This window comes from Tupaia chinensis, unplaced genomic scaffold (genome assembly GCF_000334495.1).
Source record: "Tupaia chinensis unplaced genomic scaffold, TupChi_1.0 Scaffold000544_1, whole genome shotgun sequence".
NCBI classification, from domain to species: domain Eukaryota; kingdom Metazoa; phylum Chordata; class Mammalia; order Scandentia; family Tupaiidae; genus Tupaia; species Tupaia belangeri.
Genome location: NW_006160056.1, coordinates 266,488 through 290,540, shown reverse-complemented (window position 1 = coordinate 290,540; position 24,053 = coordinate 266,488). Strand labels below are relative to the sequence as shown.

Below are 24,053 nucleotides of genomic sequence, written 5' to 3'. Positions count from 1 at the left end.
GACATTATCCTCTCACTGGTCTCAGTGTCCTCATGGCACTCTCCTAGCTGGTAGTTCAACTAAATCTCTTTGCTGGCTGAACCTTGGCCTTCTCCAGCCATGAGTCAGCGAGGAGAACACTAGCCTTAACTCAATAGTTGGGAGTGTGGCACTCTGTGGATGGATACAACAGCTAGAGGTCCTCCCCTCATGATCACTCAGATATTCAACTCAAACACCTGGCCAGTTAGAAGGGAGCTGCAGAGAGAGAGATGCAAAAGTTAAAATACAGTTTGGGGCCAGCCAGATGGCGTGTTAGCTAAAGAAGCTGGATCCCACATGACCAGTTGTGGGATTCTGGTCCCAGACCCAGTGCGTTGTGGAACATGCCAGATGTGTGTGCATGAGTGCCTAGAAACCCGAGAGGAGAATGGAGGAGAAAGGATTGTGGCATGGCCATCCCCCTGGGAGGGGCTTGCTTTCTCATTTCCCTGTCTCTGTCTCTCCCTGGCAAGCACATGTGCCTTATAGCAACATTTAAAAAATACATAAGGGGCCAACAGGTGGACTTTCACATGGCTGACAGTAGTTTGAGTTCCAGAGCCAGTAGCTTGAAAATCACACCATGGGGCCCAGCAGATGGGATAGTGGTTACGTTGTTGGACTTTCACACGGGCAACCATGACTTGAATCCCTGATCTGAAGGCTTGAAACTCATGCCAGGCACATATATGTGTTTGCCCAAAATCTTGAGAGGAGAATGGAGGATAAGAGATAGAGAAGGGATTGCAGTATGCCTATCTCAGCTGGGAGGTGATTTCTCGCCTTCTGACTCTGTCTTTCTGTTTCTCTGGCAAGTGCACATACCCTCTAGCAAAAATCTCTCTTAAGGTACATGGGCATGTGTGCCCCAAATCCTGAGATGAGAATGAAGGAGAAGGGATTGTGGCATAGCCATCCTCTGGGGGGTGATTTCTCACTTTGTGTATATGTGTGTGTGTATATATATATATATATAGACACTCTGCCCATGGGTTATTAAGATCCTATTTTGGGAACAAAGCCATGTTTTCTAAGACAATAGCAGGCACAAGATAGATGCAGTAATGTAGTATGGAAGCGGAATCCAGAACATTCCCCAAGAGAACTCCTAAAATAGTGGGGATTGTGACATCCTCCTCTCCGCATCCCAGGACCTCTTGTGGGTCTGGTGCACAGTCCCTGGTGTTGGCTAAGCCAGTGCGTGGAAGGGATGCCTAGTGGTGTGACTCTGAAAGGGCTGACTAGCATGTGAGGCACCGCCAGAGAGACAAGTAGGATTGTGAACCAGAGAGGAAGGTTGAGAGAAAGTTCTGGTTGCCAACAAGAATGTGAGCAAGAGCTCAGAGACAACCATCCCTGCCAACTTCCTGTGCTCATTGCCCTCCACTGTCATCCAGGAATTTTGAGGACAGATTTCTCTACAGAGAGTTGGAAACAAGATGGATCTGGTGAAACTAGCTTAGTTGGTCTCTTAAGTCTACTATTGCTCACCAATCTTTGACTGTTTGCTTCCATCCCTTACTCTCACTCTTTTATTCTTTCCTTTATTACATCTCCGTTTGCTCAGTTTCCCTTTTCCCTTGCTCTGAGCGGCCATCACTATCCTTACTCATCCAGACAAAGGGGATAAGGCCCGGGTGCAGTTACCAACTCACCAAGCGAAATTCAGTTTTCCCAGGCAGCAAGGAGCTTTTGTACGACTCTCCTGCCTCCTTCGAGGTATTAATCTCTTTTCTGTGGCTGGCATACCAGACACTCAGAGAGTTGACGTGGTTGTGGGATGACATAAATGGAAATCACAAATGCTCATTTTCCATTTCTGTATTTTGTTTTCTGAGTCATGGTGCCTCTGCAACATTTATGCTCTCCTTTCTCGCTGCCTAACACCTGAAAATCTGCAAAAAAAGTTCACATGCATATTCCATTCTTCACTCTAGAAGCCCAGATGAATTTTTTTAAAAATTTCTTGCCAAAAGGTGAGTATGTCAGCCAGAGAGAGAGAGAGAGAGAGAGACAGGCAGACAGAGAGGGTGAAAGCACCTTCCATGGAAAATGGTCATGCCACAATCCCTTCTCCATTTCTTCATCCTGTTGTGGTTTGGGGCATGCAAAACAAGCTGCTGTGTCTGGGACTCAAACCACAGGTTGGGCCTTGTGAGATCCGATTGCTTTAACCACCAGGCCACAGAACCCACCCTCAGGCGAAACTTTGAACAATACTTTGGCTCCTTATGAAGTCCAAGGAATCAGTAGAAGATTTTGATTTTATAATAAAAGGCTAGGAAAAGTAATTTTTTTCTCTCTCTTTTCTTTCTTTTCTTTTCTTTTTTTCTTTTTTTCTTTTTTTTTAATTACTCTTCCACTTTCTCCATTGTATTGTCCAGTTCAGGCTTTCCTATTGTATCTTTGTAAGGATTCTTTCCCCATGTCTCTTCAAATGACTTGACCACAGCTCTGTTATCTTCTAAGAACCGAAAAGCACTTCAGCTGCTTTAGAAAAGTGTGTCTGTTTTTCTATTTCATTAAGTAGGATGTGAAATCTTTCTGAAAACACATGAAAAGAATATAGAGCAGGCTTCTCAGAATCTGAAAGTCCCGTGGAAATTAAGGCCCATTAGTGTTGTTTTATTTTTATATAACATCAAAGAGTCACCCATGCATTTAAAATGTATTACTTGGTTTGGAAAGGAGTAGAGTAAGACATAAATGCAAACTTATTTGCTTCTTCATTATAGGAATCAAAGAAAAGAGCCAGGGAGAAGGAAAAAGAGAAGAATAAAAAATACAGCTTTGATTCTTTCATCTCGGGTTATTTCTGAAATGGCAAAATGATGATCCACAGAATTCTCAGGGCCCTCGGTACCTCGCTGCCAGTTTCCCTGCGGTCTGTGGGTGAGTTGCCGAGGAAAGGATCCTGTTAGCCTTTCTGGCTGCTGAGCCAAGACAGGCATCGCCACAAGGTGTCGCTATTGCTGAAATCGCGCTCCAGCTGCAGGATCAATTGCGATTATGCATATGTAACTTAGATTTCACTTTCGTTTCCAAATAGATTTATTGGGAAAAGCATTTTTTGATTGGCACTATCAGTTGCCTCCTTCACTTCAAATCAGTTGTGACCTTGACTAAGTTATGTAGTAAGGCTCAGATTGCTAATCTGAAATGAGATAACAAGTCTTGATTTTCAGAATTATCGTTAGCCTTAAATTAGAAGCCTTGAGAGAGCTGAGTTTCACATGCTAAGTTCTTAGTAGTACTTAGAAAGCTTAGCTCCCTCACCTTAAAAAAGTGAGGAATGGAGTCGGGAGGTGGGTGGAAGGGAGAGGATGGTAACATTTTAAGATGTTTCCTCCTTCCTTCCCTTCCTTTACTTTCTCTTTTTAAAATTGGATTTTAAGGCTGTAAGAATATCATCAAACACAGAATTCTGATTATTAATAGCTATGCCATTAACAAATGTTTTGAAAAAAAAAAAACTGAATACTTAGAGTCACAATATTAAACATATCTTAAAGTCTCTAAGAAGTTTCACCATAAAGAAACGGATTTAATTTTGTTTAATACTAAGTTTCCCAGGTTTCTTTGACCCAAGATCATATACTTATTTTTATTAATGCCCAGAAAGTTTAGTCTAGTTTAATGACTTGGTTCTACAAATGAAAAAAAGCAGAAATCCAAACAGTAAGGTTTGACTAAAAAAAAAAAAAATACATGTCTTGGGACCACCAAATGGCATAATGGTTACATCACTGGACTCCCATGTAGTAGACCGCTGTTCGAGTCCTGGAACCAACGGCTTAAAACTCACACCAGATGCATGTACATGTGTGCCCAAAACCCCAAGAGGAGAATGGAGGTAAAGAGATTGAGGCATGACCATTCCCTCTGAGGGGTGATTTCTTGCTTTCTGTCTCCGTCTTTCTGGTGAGCACACATGCCCTATAACAAAAATCTCTCTCTAAAAAAAAGAAATAAAAAAGGGAAAAAAAAATACATGTCTTGTAAGTGGCAGAGTTGGTCTAGAAAACACTGATAAAGTTGGTTTGCACCATTAACAATATAACACACACCTATATACCTATATAGTTATATAGTATATAGATATATAATGTAATCAATAGGTTAATAGATAACTATAATGAGAAGGTTAACAGTCACCTCTGGAACACTTGTTCCATGCCGAGTACTGCATTACACAGTTATCTCGCTTAGTCTTAGTCTTACAGAATGGAAAACTGAAGTGCGACGAGATCTAATAATGTTCCCACAGTCACACAACTCATACCTGTCTGTAAGTCTTTAAATACCAGGACCTTTCTCTTGATCTATTCAGGCTTGAAGGGCAGAAATGACCTGCCCGGCAAGGACATTCCTGAGCAAGAAAACGTACCAGAACCAAGAAAGAAACTATCTTCAGGGAGGCCACAGTCAACTCTTTTTAAAACTCATACTTCCTTCAAACAGGAGGGTGGAAATGGAGGAATTCTATGCAGAATAGGGGGATATTATGTAAACATATCGAGAGACACAAATGACTTCAATTAATTGTTGGGTTCTGGGCAAAGAAAATATGGACAGAACTGGGGAGTTAGTCATTTTTATGAATAACAGTTTGAGTGTTGAGCCACAATGACAAGCTTCTTGGGGAATGGTTTCAAACCATTATCAATTCAGTCACAATATTAGCAGCAGAAAGAACTCTGAAATTTGCAATAAGACTATAGGGAAAAAAACAGAAAAGCCCTTTATCTTGTGGGCTCTGGCCTGAAGCCTATGATGTCGGGTTACTGAACTGTGTGGAGATGCTATGGAGGCTCAGAGACCAGGCACCAGAGAGTTGGGGACACTGTTCTGTCCTTGGCACACATCTCCAGCTCCACTTCCTGCAGTAGTGGATCCTGAGAAGCCAGCATTGCAGCAAGACCAGCTAGGACTCCAAGGTAGTGATGAAGAGTACATAGTCACTCCAGGCACATAGTGACTCGCCTAACGCCACTTTTCTGTCTGGAGAATAAATCTCTAGAGCTATAATATCACGTTTGCATTCAGGCTTGGATATTCAATTTGTGTTGTCTATGGTCTACTGGTTGAGCTTCACAAAGATTTTTTTTTATTCTGGAGAGTTTATATATTTTGTTGATAAGCGTGAATTTGATACTATAAAATTCGAACTTGAAATCATTTCCTGTATCACTGTTTATGGTTCTGATCAGATAAGCTTCACTACTCGACAACAGATTAGAATCGTCAAGCCTTCATCACTTCAAGAAAAAGAATTGTCTCTTTTTTAAAGCATATAGTAATTAACACACACACACACACACACACACACACACACACTTTCTGGGGGGCCTCTGTCTAAAGTTCCTTGTAGCTAATATCTGGAATACTGTAGTGAAAGGTCAGTAATGTAATCTCTCATGATCACAGCTCTCTGTCTAAGGGGTTGTAGACCACCTTATGGGTGAGAGCTGAAGTGGGTAGCTGTGTTCTGCTCTACAGGATCCTATTGAATAGATTCTTCTACACTTGGCCCATACTTGCACTCAGGTCTGCATTTGAGCATAAACGACTAGTTTCAGACTTAGTTAAGTTGTGTGCCATGAACAGGCAAGGCAGCAGGAAGTAGTTGCTGTAAAGTACAGTCTGATGTGCCAAGTGGCCAAGAAGAAAACACCAACAAAGGATGGCTACAGATCCCACCACCATGACAGCCCTGACAGCTGGTGGCCTAGCACTGGATTATTCTGCTGGTGGAGTAAACTTGCATTGAGCCAGCTGACAGAGGCTGTACCCATGGACACAATAATAGTAATCTCTGCACATCCCTGAAGTGGGACGAAAGCAGAGTAAGAGTAAAAAAAAAAAATACACAACTTTAGTCTGATAGGATCAGGGATTTTTTTGTAAGTAAAATATTAGAAGAGAATAGGAAAATCTACTAGCCATTGGTGTTACTAAACAGAATTGATGACCAAGCTTTCACTGCCTACTATTTTATTTGAGACCCTAAAAGGTACAACAGATTCAAAGTTAATTATAAAAAGGGAGGGAAACTACATCACAGTCTTTGTGTGCTTACCGTCACCTGTCACAGCAGCTGATACATACTCTCTTATCAGAGAATGTTAAAGTAAAGACACGCCAGCAAAGCTCATGTATTAATTCTGTTAACGAAATTAGATTGCCAGCACTTGTTTCTAAAATTTGGAATCAAAAATGAAAATTAATAAGTAAATAGATAATTCAAAATAAAGTCGTGCCTACCCTATGGAGCCCCCACCCCCCCAAAAAAAGGGGAATCTCAGTCTTCGGACCTGTGAAGCTTGCTCTGCTTGCCTAGGTCATCTATATTCGAAGGACTGTCTTTATCTTTGTGGGCACGGGAAGGAGATGCTTTCCAGTGGAACGGCCAAACGCAATCCAGATCCTGTGTGATTTCTCATTTTCTCTTTGCTATTCTCCTACATTGCCCCTTTGTTCCAATTTGAACTTTCCTTAAATCCCAGCTAAACATCACCTAACCTGCCCCCCAAACAAGATATGATCTTATCCATCTGGGGTCATTTGAAAAGTTGTTTTCAATATTTGTTGTACATAAAAAGCCAATGTAGAACGTGTTATAAATGTAGCTGCTTATGGCTTACAGTGATTGTGATTAAGCAGATCTGGGGTGGGATTCTATAATCTTCCTCTCTTTTTTAAAATGTTTATTTATTTATTTATTTTTTGAGAGAGAGAGAGAGAGAGAGAGAGAGAGAGAGAGAGAGAGGCACACAGCAACAGGGACTTTGCACTGCAGTTCATTTGCAAGCTCAGCCACAGTATCACCAGCACATACATGTGTTCCCCAGTGTGTACAGGAAGGCCTTGGGGCACAAATCAATGATCTTCCTATGTGGCTCATGTTGCATTAGCTCTGTGCCACCATCTGACACTCCACTTCATTTGATAAAGTACCACTGGGCCCTTCCCAACTCCCATCCACATGTACAACAGAGATCCAGTGAACCAGCTGCTGACAGAGAGCAGCTAGGAAGTTCTCCTCTGGTGTTCTCGTGCTACTCAGCTATAGATATCCAGCTGAGTCCCAGGTACATCTTATCCCGAGAGGCTGTTAGATGATACAAGCACCTGAACCTGATACACCCTACTCTGATTGAAAGATGCAGCCCTTTACCAAGAATACATCTGGGAAGAAAAACTGTTGTTTTCCTCTGGTACTGTAGAACTTACTCAAAAAAGTAGGAAGAAGCATGTACTTCATCAGATGACTAAAAACTAGTGCAAAGACACAGAAATATGAAAAAAAAAATAAGGAAATACTTCTCCCTCAAGGGACATGACAATTCCTCATCAACCACAGACAGCATGATAGAACTTGCATAAATGTCAGAAAAAGAATTCAGACTATTCATAGTGACAAAACTGAACATGATACAATAAAAAACAGACAACCATCTTCAGGAGATGAGGAAGTCCTTCCACAACTGGAAGATAGACATCTACTAAAGAATCAAACAGGATTTCTAGAGATGAAGACTATAATACAAGAAATGAAGATCTCCCTTGAAAGTATTAATAGCAGATTAGACCGTGCAGAGGATTGAATGTCTAATCTAGAATACAAAATCTTTGACTTAGACAAAATCACCAAAATGAATTAAAAAAAAATTCTTAAATGATTTGCTTCTTTTTCTTAAACCCTTGATTCCCTCCCTCTTTGGCTCTCCATTGTTTACTCTCTTACTCTCCTCTCACACTATTGTTGGTATCCACAGTTGCTCAGAATTTTTTTTTTAAAAAAGTAAAATATTAGAATAACAAGATCTACTAGCTACTGGTGTTACCAAATGGGATTGAAGATAAGATTTTGGCTGCCTATCATTTTATTTTAGACCCTAAAAGGCACAATATCCATTCCAACCCCTTCTCCTTTTCCCTAGAACTCTTTTTTTTTCTTTTTTCTTTTTTTTTTTTTGAAAGGTTTTTGCTATAGGGCGTGTGCACTTGCTGGAAAGACAGAGAGAGACAGAGAGAGAGAGACAGAAAATGAGAAATCACCCCCCCCCCAGAGGGGATGGCCACGCCACAGTCCCTTCTCCTCCATTCCCCTCTTGGGATCTTGGGCACACATGTACACATGCCTGGCGTGAGTTTAAGCCACTGGGTCCGGGACTTGAAACGCAGTCAACTACATGGGAGTCCAGCGACATAACCATTACACTAACTGCTGGTCCCTTCCCTAGAAATCTTGCCATGTCCAATATAGAACACCTGCTGATTCTCTGTGTGATGGTTTCACAAAATCCTCTGCAGACAGCATCATAAGGCATAGCTTCACCAGCTTGAGGATATTTACCTTGGGGACATTCTAGATCTTCACAAAATAATTTATTGTAAGGACCTTCTGATTTTGTTGCTTTGAAAGTGTCATTTTTCTTCTAAGACAATAATAGTAAAGGATATAACTTACCATCTTCAGTTATTAAATAAATAAATAAATAAAAAAGGATACACCCCTATATGTAGTACAAAGGAAAGGAGCACACAAAGTACTAGAATTTAAGATCTTCATTCTGATTTATTTAATTTGTGTCACTTACTTGAGTTTATTAGATTTACCCAAGGAGTAGAAGTTATTATTCACTTCCAGGCAGGATTTCCTAGTGACAGAACAGTAGCACAACAAAGACCCACTGAGATGCTTTTCCCTTGTGAAGATGCCGCCATGGCTGTTACCCACACTTTCCGACTGGAAGTTGCTGTACACTCTGGCTCTAGAACAGATCAGTCTGAATGATCACAAGGGCATTCTCTACCCAAATACACCAGGAAAACACCATTTTTGAGACAATTCTCTTTATTCTCATAAAAATATAAAGTCTTTAGCATTTGAAGACAACTCATTGACTTTGAGGCACAAGTTTTATTCTTTGCTCGTGGCTAAGACTTGATGTCAGTGAAGATACCAATACTTTCAAAGGTGGCTGGGGAGTCTAAATACATGGTCTGAACTATAGGAGAAGCAGCCATTGTCTTAGTTTTGCCACCCATAGGGGGAAATAGGGCTTTTCATTAAGCATACATCCAGCTAAATTTACTGAACTGTTATTGCTTTGCTGTGTTTGGACCCTATTTTAGTTAATTTTCTTTGTGTTAAAATTGTTCAATTAAGCCCAGGAAGAAAAATAAGGTGTTCCTCTAGTATTTATATGAAAACCATTTTTCTAAATGAGTTCCTCTATGAATATGCATAGTATTTTATCAAAAATTAATAGTCTTGGCCTGAAAAAAAAACATAGCACTAGATATTAATTATCCAAAGCAATGGTTTTATTTATGACCTCTTTGACACTGCCTTCACCTCAGTAGTCTCAACCCAAGAAGCTGTGAAGAAAACAGAAAAGGAGCTGAATGTAGGTTCTCAACTGGAACGGTGTTTAATTGCTTCTGTTCTACACTATTTGTGCTGTATGGTCAGTAACATGCTAATGAGTTTCAATTAAGTTACCTTCGCAAAACTAAATTATCTCTACAAAATTCTGCCAGGAAACAAAAATTGGGTCTTATGGTGGGATATGAGATAAATATTGTCTTGTTACCAGTGAAAATATATGTTTAACCCCTTTATTTTGTCATGATCAGTGATTCAGAATCACTGATGTGTGTTATGGGGTAATGATCATGAGTACAATTGCCTATAAGAGAGTAAAAGAATCAGTAGGCTGAATATCTATAGCTTTACTATGTCCATGCAACCTGAAAGGTGTTCTTTGGACTATTTTACCCTAGACCTCTATGGCAGAATGCCGGGATGTGAAAGTGCTTGCTTAAGAGAGAAGCTGGAGGGACCAGCAGTTAGAGTAATGGCTATGTCACTGGATTCCCATGTAGTCGACCGCGATTCGAGTCCCGGACTCGGTGGCATAAACTCATGCCAGGTGCGTTTGTGTGCGTGCCCAAGATCCCAAGAGGTGAAAAGAGGAGAAGGGATTGTGGTGTGGCCATCCTCCCTGGGGGATTTCTCGCTTTCTGTCTCTCTGTCTCTCTCTGTCTTTCTGGCGAGCACATGCACCATATAGCAAAAACCTCTCCATTAAAAAAAAAAAAAAAGGACAGAGAGAGTAGAGGGTCCAGCAGATGAGCAGATGATGTAGCAGTATGTTGCTGGATTGCTGGATTGCTGAATTGCTGGATTCCCACATGGCCTACTGTGGTTCAAGTCTGGGACCTGGTAGCTTGAAACTCACTCTGGGCATGTGTGAGTGCCCAAGATCCTGGGAGGAGAATGGAGGAGAAAGGGTTGTGGGATGATCATCTCCCCTGGAGGGATGACTTTTCACTTTCTTTCTGTTTTTTCTTGCATCACATTCAGTTTTGTCACTATGAATAGTCTTTGTCTCCCTCTCTGGTGAGCGCACATGCCCTAAGGCAAAAACCTCTGCAAAATAAAAAAGAGAAAGAGAGGCTGGATGGGCTGGAATCAAAACCTTTGTCGACATATTTTTCACAGAACATTAATCTCTTAAAAAATAAGAGAGGGGAGGGCGAGCGGGTCCCATGATGGTTAAGGTGACTGGATCCCACATATCCCACAGCATGGTTCTTAGTTCTGGACCCAGTAACTTGAAAAACATGCTGGGCACATGTGCGTGGATGCTCAAAATCTAGAGAGGAGAATGGAGAAGAGACTGTGATGAGGCCTACTCCCATGGCGGGGGCCGGGGGATGGAAGAGATGTGCTTTCTCAATGTCCCTGCACCTCCATTCTCTGTCTCTCTCTGGTGAGAGCATATACCCTATAACAAATTTAAAAAGAAGGGAGGGAGAGACAAAGAAATAAAGTATTTCATAGTTAAAGAGAGAATATGTTTTATCTCTGCATCCCGCCTTGGAGATTTATATAAAATAAAGGCTCTGAAATTTCTGTAATTAAAAATAATTATTTAAATTTGGGACCAGCAGCTTGTCCCACAGACCAGACACGTCCTTGCCCTGCAGGAGTTCTCCTGTTCCATCTATAGCCCATTTCCCAGCAAGGGACATTGAGGCTGGGGCACGACTGCCCCCCAGCCCACACCAGGCTCCCAAGACTAGGACCTCACCTTCTTTAAAGGTAGGCAGGGCCTCATTTTTTCAATTTTTTTTTCTTCTTTGCTATTTCTTTTTGATTTGCTAATTCTCTCCTCCCTCTTGTCCCACAGACCAGATGGGTCCTTGCCCTGCAGTTCTCCCATTCCATCGATAGCCCACTGGCGAAATCGTGCGGTGCGATTTTATTCTCCTCTGTACTCTTTTCTTTCCTCTTACATTATCCTCTCTTCTTTATCCTCCACTCTTCCTGAGGGATTTGACAGATCTCGAATCCCTGTTATGAACGTCCATAGTATATTGGAAGGTTCCTGGGATCCTCGTCAATACTGAACCACCTGTGATTATCTAGAATAGAGTACCCCTCTTGAAACCACATTACTAAAAACATCAGGAGAGGTACTTCTGCAAACATCAATTCACAGAAAAGGGATATACGCTTGCTCCTAGTCGAAGAAACTTTCTCCTAAGAGATATTCAAAAGTGAATACACCATCTAATGGCCAGAAGTAGGAGAAGAGCCTCAGGTCTGAACAAGTCAGGAAATATGTCTCCATTCAAAGGAATAGAGTAACTCTCCCCCATCTCTCCTAAAATCTGAGGATGTCACCAAAATGTCAGAAAAAAAATTTAGAACCTTCATGATGAACAAATTCTATGAGTTGGAACAGAAAAGAGACAACGAACTTCAGGAGATTAAGAAGTCCTTCCACAATATGAAAGAAGAAATGGGCACTCTGAGAAAGAATCAGATGGAGATATGAGAGATGAGGTCTGAAATAAAGAAAATCAGAAACTCTCTTGAAAGTATTAAGAGTCAATTAGACCATGCAGAAGATCGAATCTCCGATGTAGAAGATAAAACTTATTACCTTGAAAAAAATTTGGGACCAGCAGTTGGAGTAATGACTATGTCGCTGGACTCCCATGTAGTTGACTGTGGTTTAAGTCCCGGATCCAGTGGCTTAAACTCATGCTGGGCACGTGTGCATGTGTGCCCAAGATCCTGAGAAGAGAATGGAGGAGAAGGGATTGTGGCATGACCATCCCCCCTGGGGGGTGATTTCTGGCTTTCTGTCTCTCTGTCTCTTATCTTTCTGGCTAGCACATGCACCCTATAGCAAAAAACTCTCCAAAAAAAGGAAAAAAATTGAAAGAAAAGAAAAAATAACTAATTCTTATTTTAAAATTTTTTACTTGGCAGTGGAAAGAATAGAATCAGATCTTAAGAATTTGTATCATACTATAGTTGAGATATTTTTGGGGGGAAGCAAGGGAGGGAGTTGTTATAGGACATGTGCACTCACAGGAGAGACAGCGAAGAAAAGAGAAAAAAAAATCCCCTGGAGGGTTGGCCACACAGTGCTGAAGTCCCTTCTTCTTTTGGGATTTTGAGCATACATGCACACATGCCCGGTGTTATTTTCAAGCTGCCAGATACAGGACTCAGATCATGGTCAGCCATGTGGGCATCTAATGCCTTAACCACTTTGCCAGCTGATGGCCCTGAGATTCTTTTTTTTTCATATATTCAATTATGTATTCTAACTTGATTCTCTAAATGTTACTTATCCATTGATTCTTGTTGGTTGTTTTTCATTTGTTTGTTTTTTGGTCAGCGATTGTATACACTCACTAGAGAGAAACAGAGACAAAGCACCCCCAATGGAGCATGGTCACAACCCCTTTCCCTCCTTTTCTCCATCCCACCAGGACTGTGGGCACACATACACATGTTGCCTGCATGGTTTTCAAGTAGGGGCCAGGATTCCAACTGTGGTGGGCCATGTGGGATCCAGCTACATGTGCATAGTGCTTAACTTCTGTGTTATATGGGCTGGCCCATATTTATCTATTGATTTTTTAGAAATCTATTTATTTATTTCCACCATATGAGAAAGCGAGAGATACTGAAACCTTAAATAGGATTTTCATGTCATAATTCTCCACCCTGTCCTGCAACCAGTTAGGCTCATGGGTATAAGTGTGTTCACGCCTACCTATCCCATTAGGCTTCCAGCATAGAAGAGCAGCACTCTTACTGCCTGCACCACCACAACTGAGACTAAAAATTTATTTTGAGCACCCAAAATAATTATTACCACTGGTTGACTATTTATCTTTTCATAGACCAGGCATTTTATATACGTATATGTAAGTTTGTGTGTATATATATAATCATCTTATTGATTTCTCATCTCAAACCCATTAAGTTTTGTTAAAATTTTTTTCAGATAAAAAAACCTGATAGCTCAGCTGCAGTGGTGAAATGTCAGTGCACAGCTCTGTAGTGCTGGAAGCCATGCGGGAAGTTAGGGCTTGGTTCCTAGGCTGAACTCTTCATGCCAGCCATGTGATGTGCTTATAATTCTGGCTGGCTGAGAAGGTTGCAAGATCTTGTTGAGGGGATGCATCCTCTCTCTCTCTCTCTCCTTATCTCATAAAACAGTAAATAAATAAACTTTGAAAAAAGAAAGAAAAAAGAAAACCAAGACTCAGTGAGGTTATGGGATTTGTGTAAGGTTATGCAAGATGTGCGTAAGTCAAGTTTGGTACTTTAGATTTTTTGCATCCAGCTCCCTTGTGTCTTCCTTCCTTCCTTCCTCCCTTCCTTACATTTTTCAAATTTTTTTTAAATTTTTTGCAATAGGGCATGTGCATTAGCCAGAGAGAGAGAGACAGAGAGAGAGTAAGGAAAGTACCCCCAGGGGGGGATGATAATGCCACAGTTCTTTCTCCTCAATTTTCCTTTAAAGGTTTGAGTACACACACACACACACACACACACACACACACTTGCCCAGCATGTTTTTCAGTCTGCCAGGTCTAGGAGCTCAACTACCTGGTTGGTCATGTGAGATACAGCCACCTCAAAAACCACATCAGCCGTTGGTCTCCAAACCACTACCTCTCAACTCTGCTATTCCCTATGGTTGGTTATGCCTGTAGAGCACAGCTTTCTGAATCTTGCCTCCTGAATAGATTTGCTCTGACACTGACCACTGGTAGCAGCTCCTTTAAGCAAACACCAATGCTAGATAGTTTATCTTTTGTACATAACAAAGTCTACATTATAAAGAGAACATATGCAATCTGTTTATTTGGTTGTTCATTATACCTCACTATTTGCCTCATAGGAAATGCTTGATAAAAAATTATATTTTGAAAAAAGTTATCTTTTGTGGTGAAACCACAGCTTTGCAGCATTAGAAAGACAAATAAAAGGGTCACTGATTATGCTCTTTTTCACAGAAGTCTCAGTTTTCCAGTCACTTCCCCTTTAATCCTTCATTTAGAACAAATTCTAGTCTCTAATTACCAGATCCTAGGTCTTTGTCCAGGATTACAAGAAACTTTTTTTTTTTTTTTTTTTTTTTGCTATAGGGCGCATGCGTTTGCCAGAAAGACAGAGAGAAACAGAGAGAAAGAAAGCGAGAAATCACCCCCCGGGGGGATGGCCACACCACAATCCCTTCTCCTCCATTCTCCTTTTGGGATCTTGGGCACGCACACACATGCTCGGCATGAGTTTAAGCCACCAGGTCTGGGACTTGAACTGCAGTCGACTACATGGGAGTACAACGACATAGCCATTATGCCAACTGCTGGTCCCCAGGATTACAAGAAACCTTTTAACAAAACTTCCCAAAACTAATAAGAGAATATAGTTGAAAAGGTCAAGGGACCGAAGGGATAAAAAAGGATTGTGTAGAGGTTGAAAACTTAGAAAACTATAGGAAGGAAAGAAAATATCACTTGTCAGATTATAGGAGAGACAAGATTTCAAGTGCTTGGGTTTGAATAAGAAAAACTATCTTTTCAGTCCAGCACAGGAGAAGGAGGATATTAGTAGTTGGGATCTGGACACAAGGTGAATAACAGATCACAAGGTGATTTATACATAAGGAGATGCAGTTTCTAATTCTGTGTTATGTTCCATTCAGTATCAATAGGATCTTGCTTTTATCCACTTTATGGAAAAGAGAATGATGAAAAAACCATAGTAAATGAGGTGGTTCCCATGAGAGATGTTCTATCTTTCCTTTTTATGGAGAAATTTTTGCTATAGGGTGGGTGCGACCATGTGAGAGACAGAAAGTTAGAAACTACCCCCCCCCAGGGGGGATGAAAATACTGCAGTTCCTTCTCCCCCATTCTCCTCTTGGGATATTGGGTACACATGCACACACATACACACCCACGTGAGTTTCAAGCCACCAGATCTAGGACTCGAACCAGCCATGTGGGAGTCCAGCGATGTAAGCATTATACCATCTGTTGGTCTTGAGAGGTGTTCTATCTTAAACCTTAGCATCAAGTTCACCTGACTAAAACAGGTGACAAAGTTGAGGATAAGCAGGGTGTCTTGGGAATGCAGGTGGAGCATAAATGTGAGAAATGGGAGATGCAGTGCAGAAGGGAATGCTCTTTATAACTAGGCTCATCACAGCATGTCTAAGAACGAATTTTAAGAACTTTGTGTATCTAACTTTGTGTTTCTTTTCGTCACCATTCCACTATCATTTCCCTGTAGGCTTTTGTCTCATCTGTAAATGAAAAGCATTGATAATTTCCAAGGTCCTTCTCAGCTCTGACAGCCTATGACTGATCCCTAACACTGAATGTAATACCACTTGCCTGTGGGGAGAAAACTAGGCTGCAGTATAAAATTATCAATTTGACCTTTGAAATGTAAACTGTTTTGACTGTATTTTTACTGTTTTCCAGAGGGAGCTGTTCCTGTTGTTTCAGTATTTGGACACTAAACATAGTTCTTAAAGCGAATTGGTGAAAATGACTATTATCCATCATTCAACACTGAGGTCTGTCTCAAGAGCCGGTTAGAGGGCATGTGGCTATCTGAGGTGGAGAGAATGAAGCAGGAGAGGAAGTTTATTATGCCAAGTACCATGCCCTCCAGAAATCTCAGGAAACCCAGTCACTCGAGCACCATGAGACTTGGAACCACTTGGTATTTGGAATAATTCTCTCTTGCCTGAAGGTATGAAAGATATCTTTCCAATTTTCCTCTTGAAATATCACCAGCTGTCCAAGACATTTTTTAAAAAAAAAAATAGCAGTATTTGGAGGTATTGTATTTTAAAAAGGAGTCAGCAAGGTTCAGCTTATATTTGCCTTAAGGCTTTGTGGCTGTACTTTTGCAGTCAGTTTGAAAAACAGTTTGAGATACTTGTTAAACTTGGAGCACAATAAGACTTACCCATCTTCCTTTTTGAAACTACAAATAATCCTGTATATTTTGATAAAGTCAATAAATTGGCCTATAGAAAGAAGGCAAACCATATCCATAATTCTAAATTCTCTGGCAAGAGAGCCCAGCAACAGTTCCAAAATCCATCTTTTGGATAATTATTAGAGAATTCATAGTTCAGAATGGTATAGAGAGAAACCCTGAAGATGGTAAAAATCATGTGGGATTTACTAAGATGATGGTTAGATACGTTTTTCCTTAATAAGTGATATTTGTATCAAGAACTCTCAGGACCAGTAGACGGCATAATAGTTATGTTGCTTGACTCTCACATGGTTCAAGTCCCGGACCCAGCAACATCAAACTCTCACTGGGTGTGTGTATATGTATTTGCATGACCCAAATCCCAAGAGGAGAATGGAGGAGAAGAGATTGCAGCATGGCCATCCCCCCTGGGGGGTGATTTCTCACTTCATTGCTCTGTCTCTGTCTCTCTCACTCTCTCTCCAGTGAGTGCTTGAGCCCTATAGCAAAAATCTCTCTCTTAAAATAAAAAAGAACTCTATGACTTTAAGATATGAATAAAGCTGTTTTCTTTATGTCATCAGCTTGTGTGAAGTCGATTTTTTCCCTTTGAAATGACTGTATGAAAGGAAATTAAGATCACTGTAAAAGGTCCATCTTATTGCCTAGGTTACAATTCTTGGAGAGATTTGTGAGCAGGAAGTACACTCAGGGATATGGGCAACATCTCTAACAATGATATTGATGGGCAAAGGAAGCGAGATTAAGAAGAAGGAGAAACTAAACTGTGGTAGGGTCACACTACCGTGACTTGCTGCAAGGTAGAGGCCTGCTTTTTGTCCTTTGAAGAGGTGATCTTAGGAAACAAAATATAAAACCTGTAGCTTTTTGTAAGCCTACTGATGTGTACTCTCACATCCCTGTACTTGAAATACATAGAAAACAGGTCCTTTTATAGATTTACTATATTATTGGGAAAGATAAGAGCCACAGGTGTATCTGCCATCTCGCAAACGACGGTCGTTTGTGTAGCAGAAACTAAATTGCTAAGTTGAATTGTTCTCAGACTTTAGTGACCACATGAATCACCTAGGAGTATATTAAATTTTCAGGAGTCATTTCCAAACGCTCTGATTTGGTAAGTTTAATTTTGGCATGTTCAGCAGAAAAAGCACTCCAGATAGGTCTGGAGAAACATGAGAAAAACATGATACAGTGGACACACTTGAGGAGCTACTGACCAACTCAAATGCCATTCTTCATGGAATTCCTCACTACTGAGAAGATCGCGGTGATAACTCTGGATGAAATACATTCTGTGGTGTATTTTAGCATCTACATGCTTTTAAGGGAGTCCAATGTTTTCTCATTTAATTGAAATAAAGTGTATATCCTATTGAATTTCATCTTCTCTGTACTCTGAATGAGAGACAAGCATCAGCAGCACAGAGAATTGTGAAGGACATTTTTGGGGATGATGGAGCTAATACTTAGACAACTTGATCTCAACTCTGGCTCCTCATTTAGGCTCACTGACATCTCTAAAGGCATTGTGCCACTCCATAGTTTGGAACACCAAGCAACTAGCCATAAAATATGAAGAAAATTGCAAAGCGATATTTTGAAAACATAATGTGAACAATGTATTTAGTTTGTTTAGTTAATTTTCATTGACAAAGAAGGTTTTATTTGAATATTTGAATGAAATATCCATGCTATCTCTTTTAAAGTATAGTTACCTCATTTAATAACAGGTCTATATTTTGAGAAGAGCATTGTTGGGTGATTTTATCATTGTGTGAACATCATAGAGCATACTTAGTCCAAACTAGATGATATACAGCTTACTACATACCTAAGCTAAATTATGTAGTTTATTTCTCCAAGGCTACAAACTTGTACAGCATGCTACTATACTATACTGTAGGCAATTGGAATACAGAGTTAAGTATTTGTGCATCTAAACATTTCTCTTTTTTTAAGAATTATTTTATTTAACTCTATTTATTTATTTATTTTTAATTCGACCAGAGAGGGACAGAGAGAGAGTGAGAGAAGGAAATTGAGAAAGCAAGCCACCAGGACTGGGACTCAAGCTACAGTTGGCCACATGGGAGTCCAGCACCCTTAATCACTATGCCTTCTGCTGGTCCACATCTAAACATTTCTAAACTTAGAAAAGGTAGGTAAAAATATGGTATAACTGAGTATATGTATATGTGCCAAAATTTTTCAATCCATTCATCTGTTCTTGGACATTTGGTTTGATTCCGTTTCTTAGCTACTGTGAATAATGCTGCAATAAACATGGATGAGCAAGTATTTTTCTGGCTGAGTGCTGTAAAGATGTATAGTGATTAAGTGTAAAAAAAATCTAAAATATAAACAAAAATGAAATAAATATATCTAAATATATATGATATAAGAGGGGTTTTTTTGAGAGAAATTTTTGCTATAGGCTGTATGTGCTCGCTGGAGAGACAGAGAGATATAAAGTGAGAAATCATCCCCTAAGGGGATGGCCATGCTGCAATCTCTTGTCCTCCATTCTCTTCTCAGGATTTTGGGCATGCAGGCACATGTGCCCAACATGAGTTTTAAGCTGCCAGATCCAAGACTCAAATCTCAGTCAGCTATGTGGGAGTCCAGCGACGTAACCATTATTCCATCTGCTGGTCCCAAGATTTTTAAAAATGACACACTAGTATAGGACCCTTGCCATGAATGGAGCTTACAAATCTAAAAGTTGCTCTGAGTGAATCAATGAGTGAGTGATGAGTGAATGTGAAGGCCTGGGACATTACAGTACACTACCATGGATTTTATAAATGCTGTACATTAAGACTATACAAAATTCAGTAAAAATTATTTTTCTTTCTTTAGTAATAAATTGATCCTTAGCTTATTATAACTTTTTACTTTATAAACCTTCATTTTAAAACATGTTTGGCTGTTTTGTAATAACATCTAGCTTAAAACACGATGCATTGTATATCTGTTTAAAGATTTTTTATAGTCTTATGCTCTAAGTTTCACTGTTTATATTTTTTTTAACATTTTAAACTTTTTGTAAGAACATAGATACTATGACACACCTCCAAATGCTAAATATTCATTATCAACTTTTGGAATAAATGTAACACCTAACCCCATGCCCAGTGCAGTTGTCCTTTTCTGGCAGCTGCCCACCTGCATGCCTTTCAAGCATGAAGGTGCTTCTTTCCTATTAAAAATCCTCTCTTTCATATTAAAACTTCCCTTTTCCTACAAAAAAAGAAAAAAGAAAAAGCTAAGATACAAACACATAAATTAGCTTAGGACTACACAGGATCAAGATCATCAGTATCACTGTCTTTTAGCTTCACATCTTGTTCCACTGGAAGGTCTTCATGGGCAGTAACACACACGGAGCTGTCGTCCCCTATGATAACACTGCCTTCTTCTGAAATACCACTTGAAAAACCTGCCTGAGGTTCTCTCTGAAGAGGTGCCCTGCTTTTCAGAAATGTGTTCATGGTGGTTTGCTTGGTTTGTTTCCTTTACCATCACAGATTTGCTTGTAAGCAGGTAATTCAAGAAGGACGTTTTCTGTTAATGAAAACATATTTGGTATTGGGGTTCATGTTTATATTCATCCCCTAGGGGGATGGCCATGCTGTTCATTTGGTAATGGGGTTCATGTTTTCCGTCTCTTTAGGAGTGTATTGAGGTCTGAAAAAGCTTCTGCTAGATCCCTCGCTGTTAACTTTTTCTTGAGGGATCTTTTTTCCCTCTCTCTCACAGTTTTATTTCTCTTACCTTTTCTCCTGTCCTGCATACTCTGTTGTAGTTCCAACAAGCCTTCATTAGTGAACTTCTTAGGAATCACCTCTAGAGCTTCTTTAATGTCATCCTCATCCACTTTAACCCAGGTTAAAGATGTTTGCTAGCTCTACCATAGCCTTGTTGATTTTTGCAGTCTCCTTTGATTTGATTTGGCAAATCCTTGAAGTCATGAATGAATCTCTTAAGTGTCTTCTTTCAGATATCATTCATACACCTCCCAGTGATATCACTCCAAGCGATATAATTGTAATTCTTCCAGAATTGCATTAAAATCTCCTCAGTGTCTTCCTAGTTGCAACAATACTCTGCCTCAGGTTGTAGGCCTTAAAAATGTCTATAACTTTATAATCCATTGGTTAGAGCAAAAAAGGTGGTATTTAGTGGGAGAAATACCATTTTGATATTGATGAGATTACCAATAAAATGATATGCAGGAGTATTTTCAATGTTAAGGAAAATTTTGAGAGGTATATTATTCTTCAAACAGGCATAACAGTTCAGGGGGCACCTTGAAGGAGAAGCTCAGTCATCCATGATTTCCTATTGGTTCATAGTTCTCTGGAAATGTGGACTTATTGATATACTCGAAGGTCCACAAGTTGTCACTGTGCTAGGTCACAAAGGTTTTCAATTTGTAATCTCCAACAGTACCCCCAAACAATAAGGTTGTTCTGTTCTTTTTTTTTTTTTTTTCTTTTGGAGAGGTTTTTACTATAGGGTGCATGTGCTCGCCAGAAAGACAGAGAAAGAGAGACAGAAAGTGAGAAATCACCCCCTAGGGGAGATGGTCATGCTGCAATTCCTTCTCCTCCATTCCCCTCTTGGGATCTTGGGCACACATGCACACATGCCCAGTGTGAGTTTAAGCCACCAGGTCTGGGAATCAAACTGCAGTCGACTACATGGGAGTTCAGCACATAGCCATTATACCAACTGCTGATCTGAATGTTATCCTGTTCTTAAAAACCTTGAAACTTGGCATTAACCCAGCGCCCTTAAGGATAAAACTCCTTTTAGACATTTGTTTCCAAAATAAGGAGGTTTGAATCATTTTGAAGATTGCTCTGGCAAGTAATTCTCCTCCACAAATAGCTTATCTAGAGTTTTCTCAAATTTTTCATCTGCTTCATTTCAGCACCTGCAGACTCACCACTCACTTTCACATTCGTAGTGAATAATAATTCTTTAGTTGTTTGAACCATCCTGAGCTAGCAATAAATTCCATGCTGTAGTTGGGTTCAGCCTTTTCTTTTTAACGTTGAAAGGAAACTTATTGCTCTGACTGTAATTGTCATGGTACTCACGGGGATATGCCTCTGTATCTTTTCTTCAGTCTAAGTCCTTAGAAGATTCTCCTATGTGATAAAATACCTCCTCAAATGTTTGTCTCACTGCTTTTTTTTTTTGTGTGTGTGTACATGTAATTAGTTTTCTCTCTGCAGAGATGAAACAGATCCTTTAATAGTTTCCGTCACTTTGTTCTTGTTCTTCTATGGTGAAATGGGACATGCTCAACTGGTGAACAATGATAACCAACATTGATTTTCCACTTTTGTAATCCTCAACCACTTTTAATTTTACTTTCAGAACAATCACTTTGATGTGACTTTCTACTCACAATGCTAGCAATGGTTTTGCATGGATAAGGATCATGGTGAACAAAATACGAGATTAAATCGAGCACAAGAGAATATGATGCAATGAAGAGACTTGGTAAACACAAGATGTATGAGGCTACTGCCGATGTAACACTTTCTTTTTCATAATTCAAAAGAGTGTACTGTAAAATAATGGTATAGTATAGTAAATACATAACTCAGTAACATAGCCGTTTATTATTGCTATTGAGTATTATTTGCTGTTCATAATTGTATGTATTGTACTTTCATATGATTGACAATGCAGTAGGTTTGTTTATAGTAGCAGTATCACAAACATGTGAGTAATGCACTGCACTATGATGTTAAGATGCCTATGCTATCACCAGATAATAGGAGTTTTAAGCTCTATTATAATCTTTTGGGACCATCTATTGTTGCAGTCCATTGTTGATCAAAATAATCATTACGAAGTATATGACTGTACTATGTATTGCCTTTAGGTTTAGAGGATTTTTTTTAATAAATATTTTATCTTATTTATTCATTCTTTTTTTTTTTTTAATTTGACCAGAGAGAGACAGACGTTGAGAGTGAGAGAGAGAGGAAGCGAGGAAGCAAGCCACCAGATTCAGGACTCAAACCCTGGTCAGCCATGTGGGAGTGTCCAGCGCCTTAACCACCACACCAGCTTCTGGTCCCGGTTTAGAGGATTTTTTAAAAGAGTTTTTTGCTATAGGGCACGTGCGCTTTCCAGAAAGACAGAGAGAGACAGAGAGACAGAGGCCGAGAAATCACCCTCTAGGGGGCATGGCCATGCCACAATCCTTTCTTCTCCATTCTCCTCTTGGGATCTTGGACACACACGCACATGCGCCTGGCGTGAGTTTAAGCCACCAGGTCCGGGACTTGAACCATGATTGACTACATGGGAGTCCAGCAACATAGCCATTACGCCAACTGCTGGTCCTATAGAGGATTTTTTTAAATTAAGTAAACTTTTCTTTCTCCTTCTAAACTCTTCAAAGGATTGCACCCTAAAATCTCTACAATAGGTGCCACACAAGTTAGCACTTGATCCTGTACTTTTTTGCCCTGTCTATATCAAATATAAAATACATTGAAAGCACTTTGAAAATCTAAAGCACTTCATGCCTACAAATGACCATAATAGCATGGGGATCCCTAAGTGATTTTACTGCTACTACAATATATGCTAGTGAGAAATAAGAGTCTGTCTTCTGCTCTCTTTATAACCTTTATGGTTCCCAGCACAGGCAAATAGAAAACAGTTGTTAATTTGACACTATTCGATCATCATCTCTATATTCACATTATTCTTTCCAGTCCTCTCTCATTAAAAGCTTATAAAATTAATGTCTACAGTCACATCCATAGTTTAAACACATTGGATAAAGGCTATAATAAAGTTGAGTGTCCTAAGATTAGGAACATATGACATCTTGCCTCACTTCCTTCTGTCTTTTTCTGTTGATATAAATTATATTTGACCTCAGATGCACTTTTCTGACAAACCTGAATATGACTCCGAAATCCTTCTTAACACACACTCCAAGATTTTCTACCAGTCCATCAGGGTTGCCTATCAGCCAATCAACACCCAGGATGACATCTTTATCATCTATCTCTTAGCAATTTGATGTTATATGTTTATCTGGATTTTTGAGAAAGAAACCAGTTAAAGTATTATAAAACCTGGGTTTCTAGTGCTGACACTGCCGTGAACAAGCTGTATCTCTCTAGGCAAGTAATTTGATATCTTGAAACCTCCATTTTCTCATTTACAATGTAAGTTATTTGAACGAGATGCTCTCTGGTATACCTACTGCCAGTTGTGAGAGTTGGTAATTTGATGAAGGGAACCCAGCCAGTCACAACCTGGTCGGCTCTAGCAGTTATAAGAGTCCAATAAAATGTGCTTCTTTTCTATTAGAAAAATAACAATTCTGCCTCACCTAGCTGCTACACATTTGCCATAAATTGTGTTTGTAAATTCCTGATGACTCTTTAATGTTTATAGTCCTCTGTGACAAGAGCAGTCACACTGGTTATAATGGAAGTCACTAGGCCTGTATTGGAAAGGTCTGTGGCATAGCTCAATTTCACCGTCACTATTTACTGGGTCCCTCTAGAATGACACTTTGAAGCAATAGATGAATTTCTTTCTTTTTTTTTTTTTCTTTTTTCGGAGAGGTTTTTAGCTATAGGGTGTGTGCGCTCGCCAGAAAGACAGAGAGAGACAGAGAGACAGAAAGTGAGAA

General features: G+C 39.8%; 1 long non-coding RNA gene across 1 annotated transcript; it reads left to right on the top strand.

The window, feature by feature from the left end:
* The first annotated feature begins 1,243 nt into the window (after nucleotides 1-1,243).
* On the top strand, nucleotides 1,244-21,856 carry LOC102493867 (uncharacterized). The gene is made up of 4 exons (XR_335826.2): nucleotides 1,244-1,469; nucleotides 2,757-2,913; nucleotides 15,841-16,114; nucleotides 21,761-21,856. It is a non-coding gene; the product is annotated as an uncharacterized LOC102493867 (long non-coding RNA).
* Nucleotides 21,857-24,053: the final 2,197 nt, after the last annotated feature.